Source organism: Benincasa hispida, chromosome 6, assembly GCF_027475165.1.
Source record: "Benincasa hispida cultivar pf3 chromosome 6, pf3_genome.v1.1, whole genome shotgun sequence".
In the NCBI taxonomy this organism is placed as follows: Eukaryota; Viridiplantae; Streptophyta; class Magnoliopsida; order Cucurbitales; family Cucurbitaceae; genus Benincasa; species Benincasa hispida.
Genome location: NC_143483.1, coordinates 25,338,700 through 25,351,105, shown reverse-complemented (window position 1 = coordinate 25,351,105; position 12,406 = coordinate 25,338,700). Strand labels below are relative to the sequence as shown.

The window sequence follows — 12,406 nt, the reverse complement described above, 5'->3', positions numbered from 1 at the left end:
TAATGCTAATATAATATTTTATTTTATTATTATGAATTAATATGAAAAACCATAATCTTCTAAAATATTATGAATAACCATAATTATATTTGCTTAAATTCATTTTTTATTGGTAATATATATTAACATCATAAATTATTTATTAAATTTATTAATTAGTCTTTAAAAAATATTAATTAATTAACTTATAATAAACTAAGTTAATTTTTTTTACTTAAAACAATCTTATACACTTGTACTTCTAGTTTTAGTCTACAATTGTAGTTATTTTTTTAAAATTAAAAATATTGTTTGATGATTTAAAATCAATTAATTTATATCAACTTCTTCTGTATGGTTCAAGCTTGGGTACAAAAATCATCCTTTTCTTTATAGTCGTATCTACTTTAATAAGAAAGTGCTCTTAGTTCAGTTCGGTAGAATGTGGATCTCCAAAACCTGATGTCGGTTTGAATCCTACAAAGTGTGATTCCGTTCTTGTTAGATCTAACTACAATGAAATAACTTCACTAACTTGAATAGCAACCTAGTTTTGACCTCTCTTGTCTCTTAAAGGAACAAGGAATATATTAAACTGGAGGGTAAGTGGGTAAATTTAGTTAAATTTTAATAATGGCTTAAAATTGATTTATAACTTAAGGTAATAAAAATTAATTGCATAAAAAAGTTTTAACACATTCCTAGACATCCTAGTCTCATTCTCATATATAACCAAATACATTCATATTTGATTCTCGGACATCTTATTCTCAGACATTCTTTATTCTCAGACATCTATAAAACCCTAATCCAAATGGCCCATGGAAGTTAATAGGATGAACTAATGAAACTATATAATGTATATGAAAGGCAAAGGAAAAGGACGTTGAATACCAGGTATTGTTTATTAGCATATATAAGCATTGTATATAGAGAATGTAAACCATATATGAAATGCAACATTATTTTAAAACGAGTTTAATTGTCAGGTTTTGACTATCAACTTAGTGCATATGTTGAGAGTGGTTTTGAAATGGTTAAAATCATACTGAAACATCATTGTTGAGAATCGTTGAGTTGAGCATCAAGGTGAAGCACAAGATCATGTTGACCAAAGATGTTGGCAAAAACAATTGCCCTGTGCTGAGGGAGTTGGCTGATATTTGCTAATTCCTCCTTACTCAATGACCAATCAAAGATGTCAATGTTCTGCCTCATCCTCTCTTTGTTGGAGCTCTTTGTCACTATCCATACATATTTTTTTCATTTTTTTTATTACAAATATATCTCTAACAAAATTCAATATTGGAAAAAAAAAAAAAAAACATTTCATCTGCCACCAATGTTTGTGCCAATTTGAAATTAGCTTCATCATATTGTTATTTAAATATTACATTATCCATTACAACAAAAATGAAAGATTATTAATGTAATGTAATAATAGTATTTGGTAAATATAAAAAAATGAATCAAAATATTTACAAAACATAATAAAATTTTAGAACTATCAATAATAGATAGATAGACTTCTATCAGTGTCTATAAGTGACATTGTTAGACATTGATAGAAGTCTATCAGTGTCTATCAACGTCTATAATTGATAGTTCCGAAATTTTGCTATATTTTTTAAAATATTTTCAACAGTTTTTCCATTTGAAATAATTTCCCTAGAATATTTCTAACAAATACTTTTGAATGATTATATATATTTTCAAACGAAGCATTCAATGATATAAAATATATACAATGAATAATATATTCTTTTTGGTTTTAAAAGAAAAGTATAATCTCGCTCTTCAATCTTAAACCAGAGCAATATATATATATATATCAAGTGTGTTTGTTTTTGGCACAAAGGAAGAGTTAGAGCAAAATTAAGCATGAGTGAGAGTGGAAGGAAGAGCAAGAGAGGAATTAATCGATAAAATCACATATCAATTGGAACTCGAATTCGAGATCCGAAATCCAAAAAAATATCAATAATATCACTCTGCAATTTAAAATCAAAGTAAGAAATACTTACCGTGTCTGGTTTTAGTCATAGAGTAAGAGTTGGAGCACGAGTGAGATCAAACATGAACGAGAATAGGATGAAGAGCGAGAGATAAATTGATCGATGAAATTGAAGATCAACTAGAACTCGAATTGAAGATTGGGTGTCCAAACTTCACAGATTTTGATGAGTTTGTTGATGGTGTTCCGAAGAGACAGAAGGAGGAGTTTAGTAAAAGGATTGAAAAGAAGAAAGTACAGAAAAAAGAATCAACAAAGTAAAGTGTGATTGTGAATATGTGAGTACATACTTGCACTTAACGGTAGTTTGGTGATGGTTTTATTAACTCAGAATTGTATTTATGAGTTTCCTTTTAAAACTCTGATTTATGAGACTGGAATGAGATTGAAAAGTTTTATGAGCTCTGATTTTATTCCTTTGAATGTGTGCTCTTTTGATTGGGACGTAAAATGTGAACTGTAGATGGAGAAGTAGATGCCATGAAGAAGAAAAAGCCTAAACCAAGATGTAGAAGATCAAGGGAAAGACAAAGTATGTAAAAAATTCGAGCGGGTCCATATAATTCATCAATCATAATCGGATTTCCATCTTAGTTGAGAGTAATAAAATTGCGTAATAATGGATAATTGAAAAAGATGTGTCCGTAAATTCTTTTGGTTTGTAGAATTGGATAAACTTCCATAAAAGTAATCTAATGGATCCCACTTACTTAAATTGTGTTGTTAGAAGTTGGTAAATAAGGTTTCAAATCATTAATGTAGAGATATGTGAGTGCATTCATCATAGATTAGAGGTTATTATTGATAGTTCGATGTCGGGTTTGGGCTCAAACCAATGCCTACCATCGACTAGTCATCTAAAATGATCGGTGATTATCAATTTTGGTTTTGAAAAGACAAATAATCATTAACTATATATGCAGGTAACGATTACTTATATAGGTAATTATTCATGGTTTTGAATGTGCATTAATTATGCCAAGTTTTATTATTTTTCTAAAGATGATCGTGGTTCGGTAGGGTTAAGGTTTTTTTTAAGGCTTTATTGACCTATTGACGGCTGATTGTTTAGTATGAAAAATAGACCATCGACTGCATAGGTTATTAAGCTGATCGAAGTCAGTTCGGTCAATTTCCGTTGGTCGACTCTATTTTTCGATTTAGTTTGTTCACCTCTATTATAGATAATGAATTTGTATAAAATTAGATCATGAAATGTTTAATCTCTCTTTGTTACTTGAAAATATCAATATTTCACAAGATAATCATACGTGACTAGGTTTCAATTTTGGTAGAGATATTCTACGTGTAGGAGGTTATCTTTTGCTTTACATGGATAAGAATGACTATAACCAAATCAATAAATCTACCATCTTGGAGATTTGTCAAAATAGGAAGTTGAGAACATTATCTCACATGATGAAACTCACTCATTTTCATATGGGTTAAGTAGTATATGAGTTAGAAATGTTAATTTGAGTTGAATATGAGTCTTCTCTTCATCCATGGTTATCTTCACAAATTGCAAGAGAGAGAGACTCAGTTTGTGATTGCAAATTGTGCCTCCTACACAGCTTCCAGGACTTGATGAAGGAGGAGCATTAGCCGAACGTTCAACCATTTTGGCTAAAAAGGCTACTAAGAGGAATTCGACTTACCACTACTTGACTGCTTGTGTCTGCTAAAGTTGGATGCAAGAAAAATGAGACTATTGCCACGATTAAAGGTCACTAATTATAGGAAATATACAGGAAACGATGACCATTGAATGGACTACAATCTAACAAACAACAACGGTCCAACACAAATTGGCGCTTCCCGGAGGCAGGATTGACACAACCACTTGTTCACACTCCAGAAGAATAACCAATGTGAAAAGCTATAATTACCCTCGCCACGTGCAAATGATTGCATCACCCCTTAAGAAGCTGACGACCCAACTCTCGACAAGACCACAATTCAACTTGTTTTGTTTCGTTAAAGGTTGTCCCAAACAAGACTCAAAGTCCATAGGATGCCCAAGCTCAAAGGAAACTAAAAGGCGACATAGGGGGATTGCATGTTCTAAAAGGGCAAACTCTAACCATCGGGTCCTGAGTTGATGAATCGAGCTTAAGAAATTATACCAAAAGGGAAACAACCAAGTTCTAACACTCTACAACTTCGAGGGCCGCAATCATCCTGACATTGTCAGCATTACACATAACTCCAAATAGGAGCAAGGGAGGACCTTATAAATAGCCCTAATGAGAAGAAGTAATCACCTCCAACTGAGAAATTCTAACTCTCTCTCTGTATTTAACCGAGGCTATAAATATTTTTTATACTAACTTAGACACCAAACTGTATTGGACTCAACACTATACTAGTGTAAGTACTCTCGCATAGGTCAACTCAAACAATATGGTCAAACTAGAAGAATGGGTCGGAGGAGCATCCAAGAGCTGTGTGCGAGTTTCCACACCAACATAGTACATTTTATCAACTATATGTTAGTCTATTTCTACAATTTAAAATTCACAAACTAAACACAATTTTCAAATTTTAAGTTAGAATCTAAAGTTTTTAAATTGAAGTAAAATACCTGTGCAGTTGTTTTTCCCTTAGCCTCAGCAATTTGAGAAAGAACATGAGACTCTACAATTTTATTATGGCCCCAACTTGTCCCAGCTGCCCCCAAAGGAGAATAGGCTGTGACATGAATGCCCTTTGCTTTACAAAACTCCCTCAATTTTTTCTGATGCCAAACTGCACTTATCTCCACCTAATTTACACACAACACTAACCATTTCAGGTAAAATACCTAAAGTTTTTATACAATTTTAGAATTGTTTACCAAATTAGACACGTTAAACAAGAAATAGTTATAAAATACATAATTAGCCTCATTCGATTTGTGATTCTTTTCAATTTTTTGGTTTTAAAAAATAATGAATACAATGGAAAAAAACAAAAAGATCTCATACCAATGTGTAAATAATTTTTCTTACTCGTTATATTAATTATTACTTCCTTCTCTAATCAAATACCCTCCGAATAGAGAGTACATACTTAATTTTTGCCAATTGAGTCGCACTCAAATTGACTATTGATACTTCTAGATATTTATGGCTAAACACAATCTTCGAACTCATTTTAATTTATAGTTTTTCAGCATACAACCAAACATATTTATTTAAGAAAAAAAAATCAGCGATAGGTAATTTGGCACTACATTTGAGACTTTGTTTATTCCAAACATAGGGGTATTAAAAAAATTCGATGATCCAAAAAAATAGATCAATCTAATCCAATCTATATAGTTTGAGTTGGGTTATCGATTCATCTAAGTTGGGTTGAATTCAAATAAATAAAAGTTTTATGGGTTGGGTTGATTTATGGATTGACCTAAACTAATCCAAACCAACCCGAATCAATTCGAACTTATTATTAATTTAAAAAATATATTATTTTTACTTATGATACAATTATTTTTATATTTTTATTTTTTATTTGATTTTATTTCATAATTTTTTTAATTAATTTATTTTCCAATAACTTTTAAAATATTTTTGTAGTATTTTGGAAAGAAAATTTTTATAATATAAATTAAAATTGAGCTATTAATGTTAATTAAATATATGAAAATAATTGAATAAAATTTTTGCATATTAACATTTTACTTTTTTTTAGAACAAAAATTTAAATAAATGATGTGACTAACCTAAACCAACCCAATCCAAATGTTTTATGATTGGTTCAGGTTCGGTTCATTATTTTTAATAAGGGTTATTTGGATTAAAGAAATCTACAATCCAACTCAACCCAACCTATGAACATCCTTATCCAGACAATTTAAAAGCTCATCGAGATTCTTATACTTAGGAATGAATAATAAAAATTTAATCTAACTAAATAATCATTATTAATGAATTTTAAGGTAATTGTTTTAAATGATAAAACTGCCTAAAATATTTTCAAATATAGATAATGATGTTTTGCTATATTTTTAAATAAGTTAACTCATTTTTCTATATTTAAAAAAATCCTTAATTTTAATTAATTAATAAAATATAAATATATTATTTAGACTTAATAAATTTCACTTAATATCTTTATAATATCTAAGCTATTTAATATCAAAATTTTATTATTAAAATATTAATATTCTAATTAGTTTATACGTATATAAATGTTTAGTAATTAAATAAAATTTTGACTCATCAATATTTAATTTTAATTAAGTTTTAATGTAAAATTAATAATTATTTTCATAGAAATGGAAACGAGTACAACAATGTATAAATACTAAATTTAATTTATGATTACAAAGTTCCGTTACATACAATTAATTATTTAGAGAAATATCAATTTATACTATAAAACTTTAGAAATTATATCAATTAAAATTTTGAACTATAGTATCAATTTAAACCTTAAACTTTATTACAAATGTATCAATTTACACCCTCTACTACATTTTCATTGAAAAAATGTCATGTGAGACTTATATCAATTAAACCTCAAAACTTTCATAGTTAAATCAATTTAGATCCTTAACTAGGATTTTGTTTTAGAACTGACCATGCATAAATTTTAATAATTGATTTTGTAAAATTGATATATGAATAATAGATATGTACGAGAATTTATGCATGAATGGTTTTCAAAAGTAATCGTGATGAAATGTCAAAATTGTTAATTTATGAAAATTTAAGAGTTTAATGGATACAAATTATAAGTTTCACACAATATTTTCAAATGAAATCTGAAGAAAAATGTAAATTATTGTACAAAAGTAGAAGTCCAGGGTTTAAGTTGATACAATTTTCAGTTAAGAGTTTTAATTGATACGACTCCAAAGTTATTTAAATATATAAAATTTATATTTTCCTTATAATACAAATGTAACGTAGCTAACATTAATTATTCAACATATCCAAACACAAATATTCAGGAGCTGTTTGTTTTTTGGTAATATAGATAACTATAATTTTTAGATGCCGAAATTATAAATGACACGAATTACATATGTTTGACATTTTAAGAAAACCATGTTTGTTTTGTATTAACATTTTTATAGATATCTAGGAATATTTAGATAACTATGTTTGTTTATTTTTATTTGAAAATGTCTTCAATTTAGATAATGTTAAAAAAAATCTCTTTATTAATTTATAATTAATTTAGCATAATTTGAATTTATGTAACATAATCTTTTATTAGTTTAAATTTCGTTTACATTAATGTTCTTTATATTAACTTTATAAGTTATTTTTTTCTCAATAAAATAATATATATTAATTTAAGATTTCTTATACAAATAAATAATTTACATTCAAATATGAATATCTTTCTAAAAAAATCAACTGCAATAATAATAATAATAATAATAATAATAATAATAATAATAATAATAATAATAATAATAATAATAATAAAAAAAGTGATATGTATATTTGGTAATATTTATCTTAATCATAAAATATAGATAAAGAAAGATAAAAAAGAGTGATACATATAAGAACAAAAAAAAAAATGAAAGAAAAAAAAATAGAAATGAAATGTCCTCGACATGGGAATCTAGAAAACTCATAGGATGCTCTTCGTAAGAGCACCCTAGGATGTCGAGAATATATAGGTATCAAAACATCTTATATTATCCAAAAAAACACAATAATTCAAATTGAAAATCTTAGATGCCCGTGAAATAAAAGATCCGAACAATTAAATCGTAGATAGTTAATATTCATACCGAAACGAAAGAGGTAGAAGCATAGATGAGTAGAAAAGTAGAAGGAATTTACTTGATTGAGAGCTGGTGGGATTTTAGCAAAGGAAAGAAGATGAGTGAGGGTTGGAACGGAGAAATTACTAACACCAATGGCTTTGGTGAGGCCAAGTATTTTGCAATGTTCCATCATTTCCCAAACCCCTTTCACATCCATTGCTGAGATATCATCCTTTCCAACTTCCCCTCTGCCTACTCTCTTCAACTTTAGTGGAATGTGGATCAAGTACATATCAACATACTCCATTTTCAATTTCCTATCATTTTCATTTTTTTATAACATCATTATTTTAGGAGAGAAAATTACCATTTTGACCCTTAAATTTTAAATTTAGTTTCTATTCGGTCCTCGAATTTCAAAATATTACACATTCGGTTGTTACGTTTTGAGTTTGATTTCAATTTAGTCCATAAATTTTAAAATGTTATATTTTCCGGGTTTTGTTTTAATTTAGTTCAGAGGTTTCAAAATATTATAATTTTATGTTTGAGATTTGAGTTTTGTTTCAATTTGGTCCCTAAGTTTACAAAATTTACGCTCTTTTAACTTTGATTTTTCATTGAATACTTACTTTCAGTTATTGACATTAATGTCTACTAATTAGTTCAAAATGATTATGAATTTAAATTTTCGTTTTAACTTTAAAAGTGATAAATAATAGTGAAACTTGATTAATTATAATTTTTTAAGTTAGTTGATAGACTTTAACACGAAATACGGAAAGCAAGTATTAAGTAAAAAAAATTGGTCTCACTTGGTAATCATTTCGTTTTTGTTTTCGGTTTTTGAAAATTAAGCCTATATCCTTCTCATTTCCTACAATAATTTGTATATTTCTTAAGTATAATAGTTTAATTCTTAGTCAAATTCCAAATTCCAATGACAACTTTTTAAAAAGTTTTTTTTTTTTAGTTTTCAAAATTTAGCTTTGCTTTTTAATCCATTGGTAAAAAGTAGATAACAAAGGGAAAAAATTTGGAGGTGAAAGTAGTGTGTATAGGCTTAATATTTAAAAATAAAACTAAAAACAAAATGAATACCAGACAGACCCGTATATTAAAAGCGTAAATCTTGAAACATAGTACTCAAATTGAAACAAACCTAGAGTAAAATTGTCACATTAATTTTGTAACGCGTATGTACTAACTTAAAATCGAACCCAAAACTACCTTCTTGTTTTTTGTTTAACAATTTGAAATGATCCATACAAACTAAATCCAAAACCTAAAAACTTCGAGAATATAGATAATTTGAAATATATTGAGAGAGAAAAGTACTCAAGGGTAGCTTGAATGGCATTAAGAACAAGGGAGGGATGGGCAAATGCAGGAGAGAGCTTGGAAGTGATGAACAACTCTTCTCTACTCTTCACAATTCCCAGCTCAACACCCTCTCTGATTGCCTCTCCCAATGCTTTCTCCGTTCCGTACGAATACGCCGTGTCGAAATGTCGGAATCCCGCCTTCATTCCTTCCACGATCGCCGCCTTCGTCTCTTCTTCCGCTGTTATCGACGCCGTCCCCATCGCCATCACCGGCATCTGCTGCCCCTCCATTAGTCTCACACTAGGAATCTCACTCTTTCCCATCATTGATCCTCTAATTCCCTCATCTCTCTGCTCTATTCGTTTGTTTGGTGATTTATATGTCCTCTCTTCTCCTTGTTCGCAGCTCGAATATTCTCTTTTCTGCTTATAGTTTCAATGAAGGTTATGGCCTAAATCTATGCTCCAATTTCTGGCCTTTTCTTCTCTCCCATTATTCTTATGCCATAGAAGTTGTAATTCAATAATAAAAATATTCTGTGGATCCTAAAGTACATCCATCTTTGTATATTCTACTAAAATTTTCAGTCATAATATGCCACATGGCAAATTCTTCTTACATTTTTTTTAAAAATATTTTAATTTTTTTATGTGTGTGATGAAGTAGGATGCATAGAGAGGTATATCTTCGAGTGGATCAAAATATTGCTCATCTAATAATGTTTGTGTATTTTTCACATTGGTTATTACTTTCACGTTGGCATCCACTCATCTTTGTGCAAATACTTTCTAATCACACACAAAAATTTCAAAAATATCTTTTTTTTAAAAAAAAGTAAGAGGAGTTTGTCACAGGTGTTTTAAAAGAAATTAAGGTAAAGTCTAAACTTTTGGAAGTTTAGAATTTGTTTCAAAATTGAACAATTAAAGTCTCCAAAACATTTGGAAATGCTTGATTTCTGCTCTTTGACCAACGGTTTCGTAATCATCCCACTTTGATAAGGCAATCCTAATCCTAAACTAAAAGATTTAAGCTTTTGTTGAAAGAATCCTTGATTCTAAAAAACTAATGCGGGCCTTTTTATTCAAAACTCATATCATCAAAAACAAAAAAAATCAAACTTGATAGATTTGGAATCTTATTTTAAATTGAATCATTGAATTATCAAATTTGATCAAGACTCGATTGAATGACTTGCATATATTCTATCACAAGAAATGTAAGAAAAACTTAGAAATGATATAGAATGTCGTTGGATTCTGAAAGAAAGCTCTCAAACTCAATAGTAATAGCCTTCATACAATTTCATAATATGATTTTTTACCTTCTAATTTTGTTGGTTTCTTTAGCAACCACTTAAAAGTATGTCTATGTTTAGTTATCCCTATAATTAATTAGGGGGTTTAAACTTAACACTTAAAAGCTCAAAATACATTAAATATGGCAACTCAAGTTTATTAATAGCACACTCTATGGATCATTGATTGAAGAACACAGAAAGTTGATAAAAAAAGATGTGGACATGACAGTCGAAATGAAGTCGAGGCAAGCAACCCTCCAAATATATTGTTCTTTTTTCTTTCTTTTGCATGAGTTAACGGAACTGATAATTGATGGACCAAAAAACATATTTAAATTGGTATATGAACGATTGGATATATATATAGTAAAAGAAAGTGAAACAATTGAATATTCAATCATAAACTTGAATCTAATTGTGTAGATTGAATTCGTTATTTAGAAATTTTCAAATTGGATTCAAACTTTAAATTAAAACGATGTTTCATGTGCAAATTTAACATGTATGAAAGTTAAATTTGTAGTTTCTTCAATTTGAATGAGTTATATTTGATTTTTATCAAGTAACAACAAAAAAAAAAGAAAATGACAAATGTTTCCATTTTTTTTTATTTGATTTTTTTTTTTTTGAAGAGTTACTAAGTTGCTAGCCTACAAATAGAAACTTGGTTCTTCATTTGTAGAATCTCACTTCAAATTGAAGAGTTCTCTCATTTCTTTCTTTTTCCTTTGATCTTGAGTTGAGTTGAGAGCAATTATCTAAGAGTTCTGCCAGATTTGAGTAAAATGAGGTTGAAGTTCTACCAAAGTTAGTTGTTGTATCATACTGAGACAATCGTTGTAATCTGCTTACAGCCCGTGTAGAGCGAATAATTATCTTCAGAATATCGCTTATCAGAAGCATGCCTTGACTACATTTTGAATCTCCAAATGTTTTAAGGTTTTTTTCAAGTCTTCGTTTATTTCTATATCTAAACCTTGTTACATCATCTGCCCTATGTTTGAGTTTAAATATTATACAGTGAGTGTATTGTTTCTAGTGAGATATAATCAGTTTGCTAGTGTATTCAGTTCATATATATCATTTTCCCAACATGAACTTCAATTATTCAATTTTAAAATTTAGTTGTCAACATATTCTTTTGTACAGTTATTACTTGTTAGGGATTTGAAATTGGCCATATTTGTTTAAGGTAGCTTGGTTCGTGTTGAAAGAACTGCCTTGCTAATTGTCTCATGGGATGTCTCTCGGAATGTCTCTCAAAATATCGATTCTACATATCATTTTTTTTCCTTGTCTAGAATACTCAAGATTGTTATTTCTATGGCAAGTTTTCCTTATTTATTATCCGTCAATTTTGAATGGGATTATATTCCTTCCTTCCTCTGTGCCTATTTAAGAGTAAGATGTTGTCTTGCTAGGTTTCCGCTTTTGTGTGAAAAAGTGAAGTACGATTGTATATTGTGTCGAACAACAAAGTCTCTGTGATTTGAGAGTTTAGAAAGCAAGAAGTTTGATCAATCTTTTCCAACATGTTGTATCTGTTGGGTTTTATGCCCTAAACTCGATATGTAAACAAATAAACAATTCATTGATTATTAATAAAATAATTTGTTATTTTGTTTTGTCTTAAATTTGCATAACATTGTCCAATAAAGAAAAATCCAAGGTTATTTATATGAGAAAAATCCAAGGTCATTTACATGAGACTTGAACAGTATGTAGTTGACATATAATAGATTATGTTCAAGTAATAACCTAAAGGGTCTATAGTAGATGGATAAAATTGGGTGTCTTATCCTGGTAACACTATGAATACGACCTACTTTCTAAGTGTTACAAATGATGTAATCCAAATCGTTCATGCGGAAGACATTGCTTTGCATACTGCATTGAGTTGTGGATCATTGTAGGCCAATAGCAACCCATTCTTTTTTATTGATGTTGGGCCTTTGGTCTAGACTGATGAGCACCACAGATGCTGGAATGTGCTTCTTCTAAGGCTTCTACTGATTCTTCCTTCCCTAAGTATCAGAGAAAGAGGTATTCGTATAAATGTCGATAAAGTGTACCATTG

The 12,406-nt window shown here is 29.0% G+C and overlaps 1 pseudogene; it reads right to left on the bottom strand.

Annotated features, from left to right (window-relative positions):
• Nucleotides 1-1,035: 1,035 nt before the first annotated feature.
• Nucleotides 1,036-9,352, bottom strand: LOC120079163 (D-galacturonate reductase-like; annotated as a pseudogene).
• Nucleotides 9,353-12,406: the final 3,054 nt, after the last annotated feature.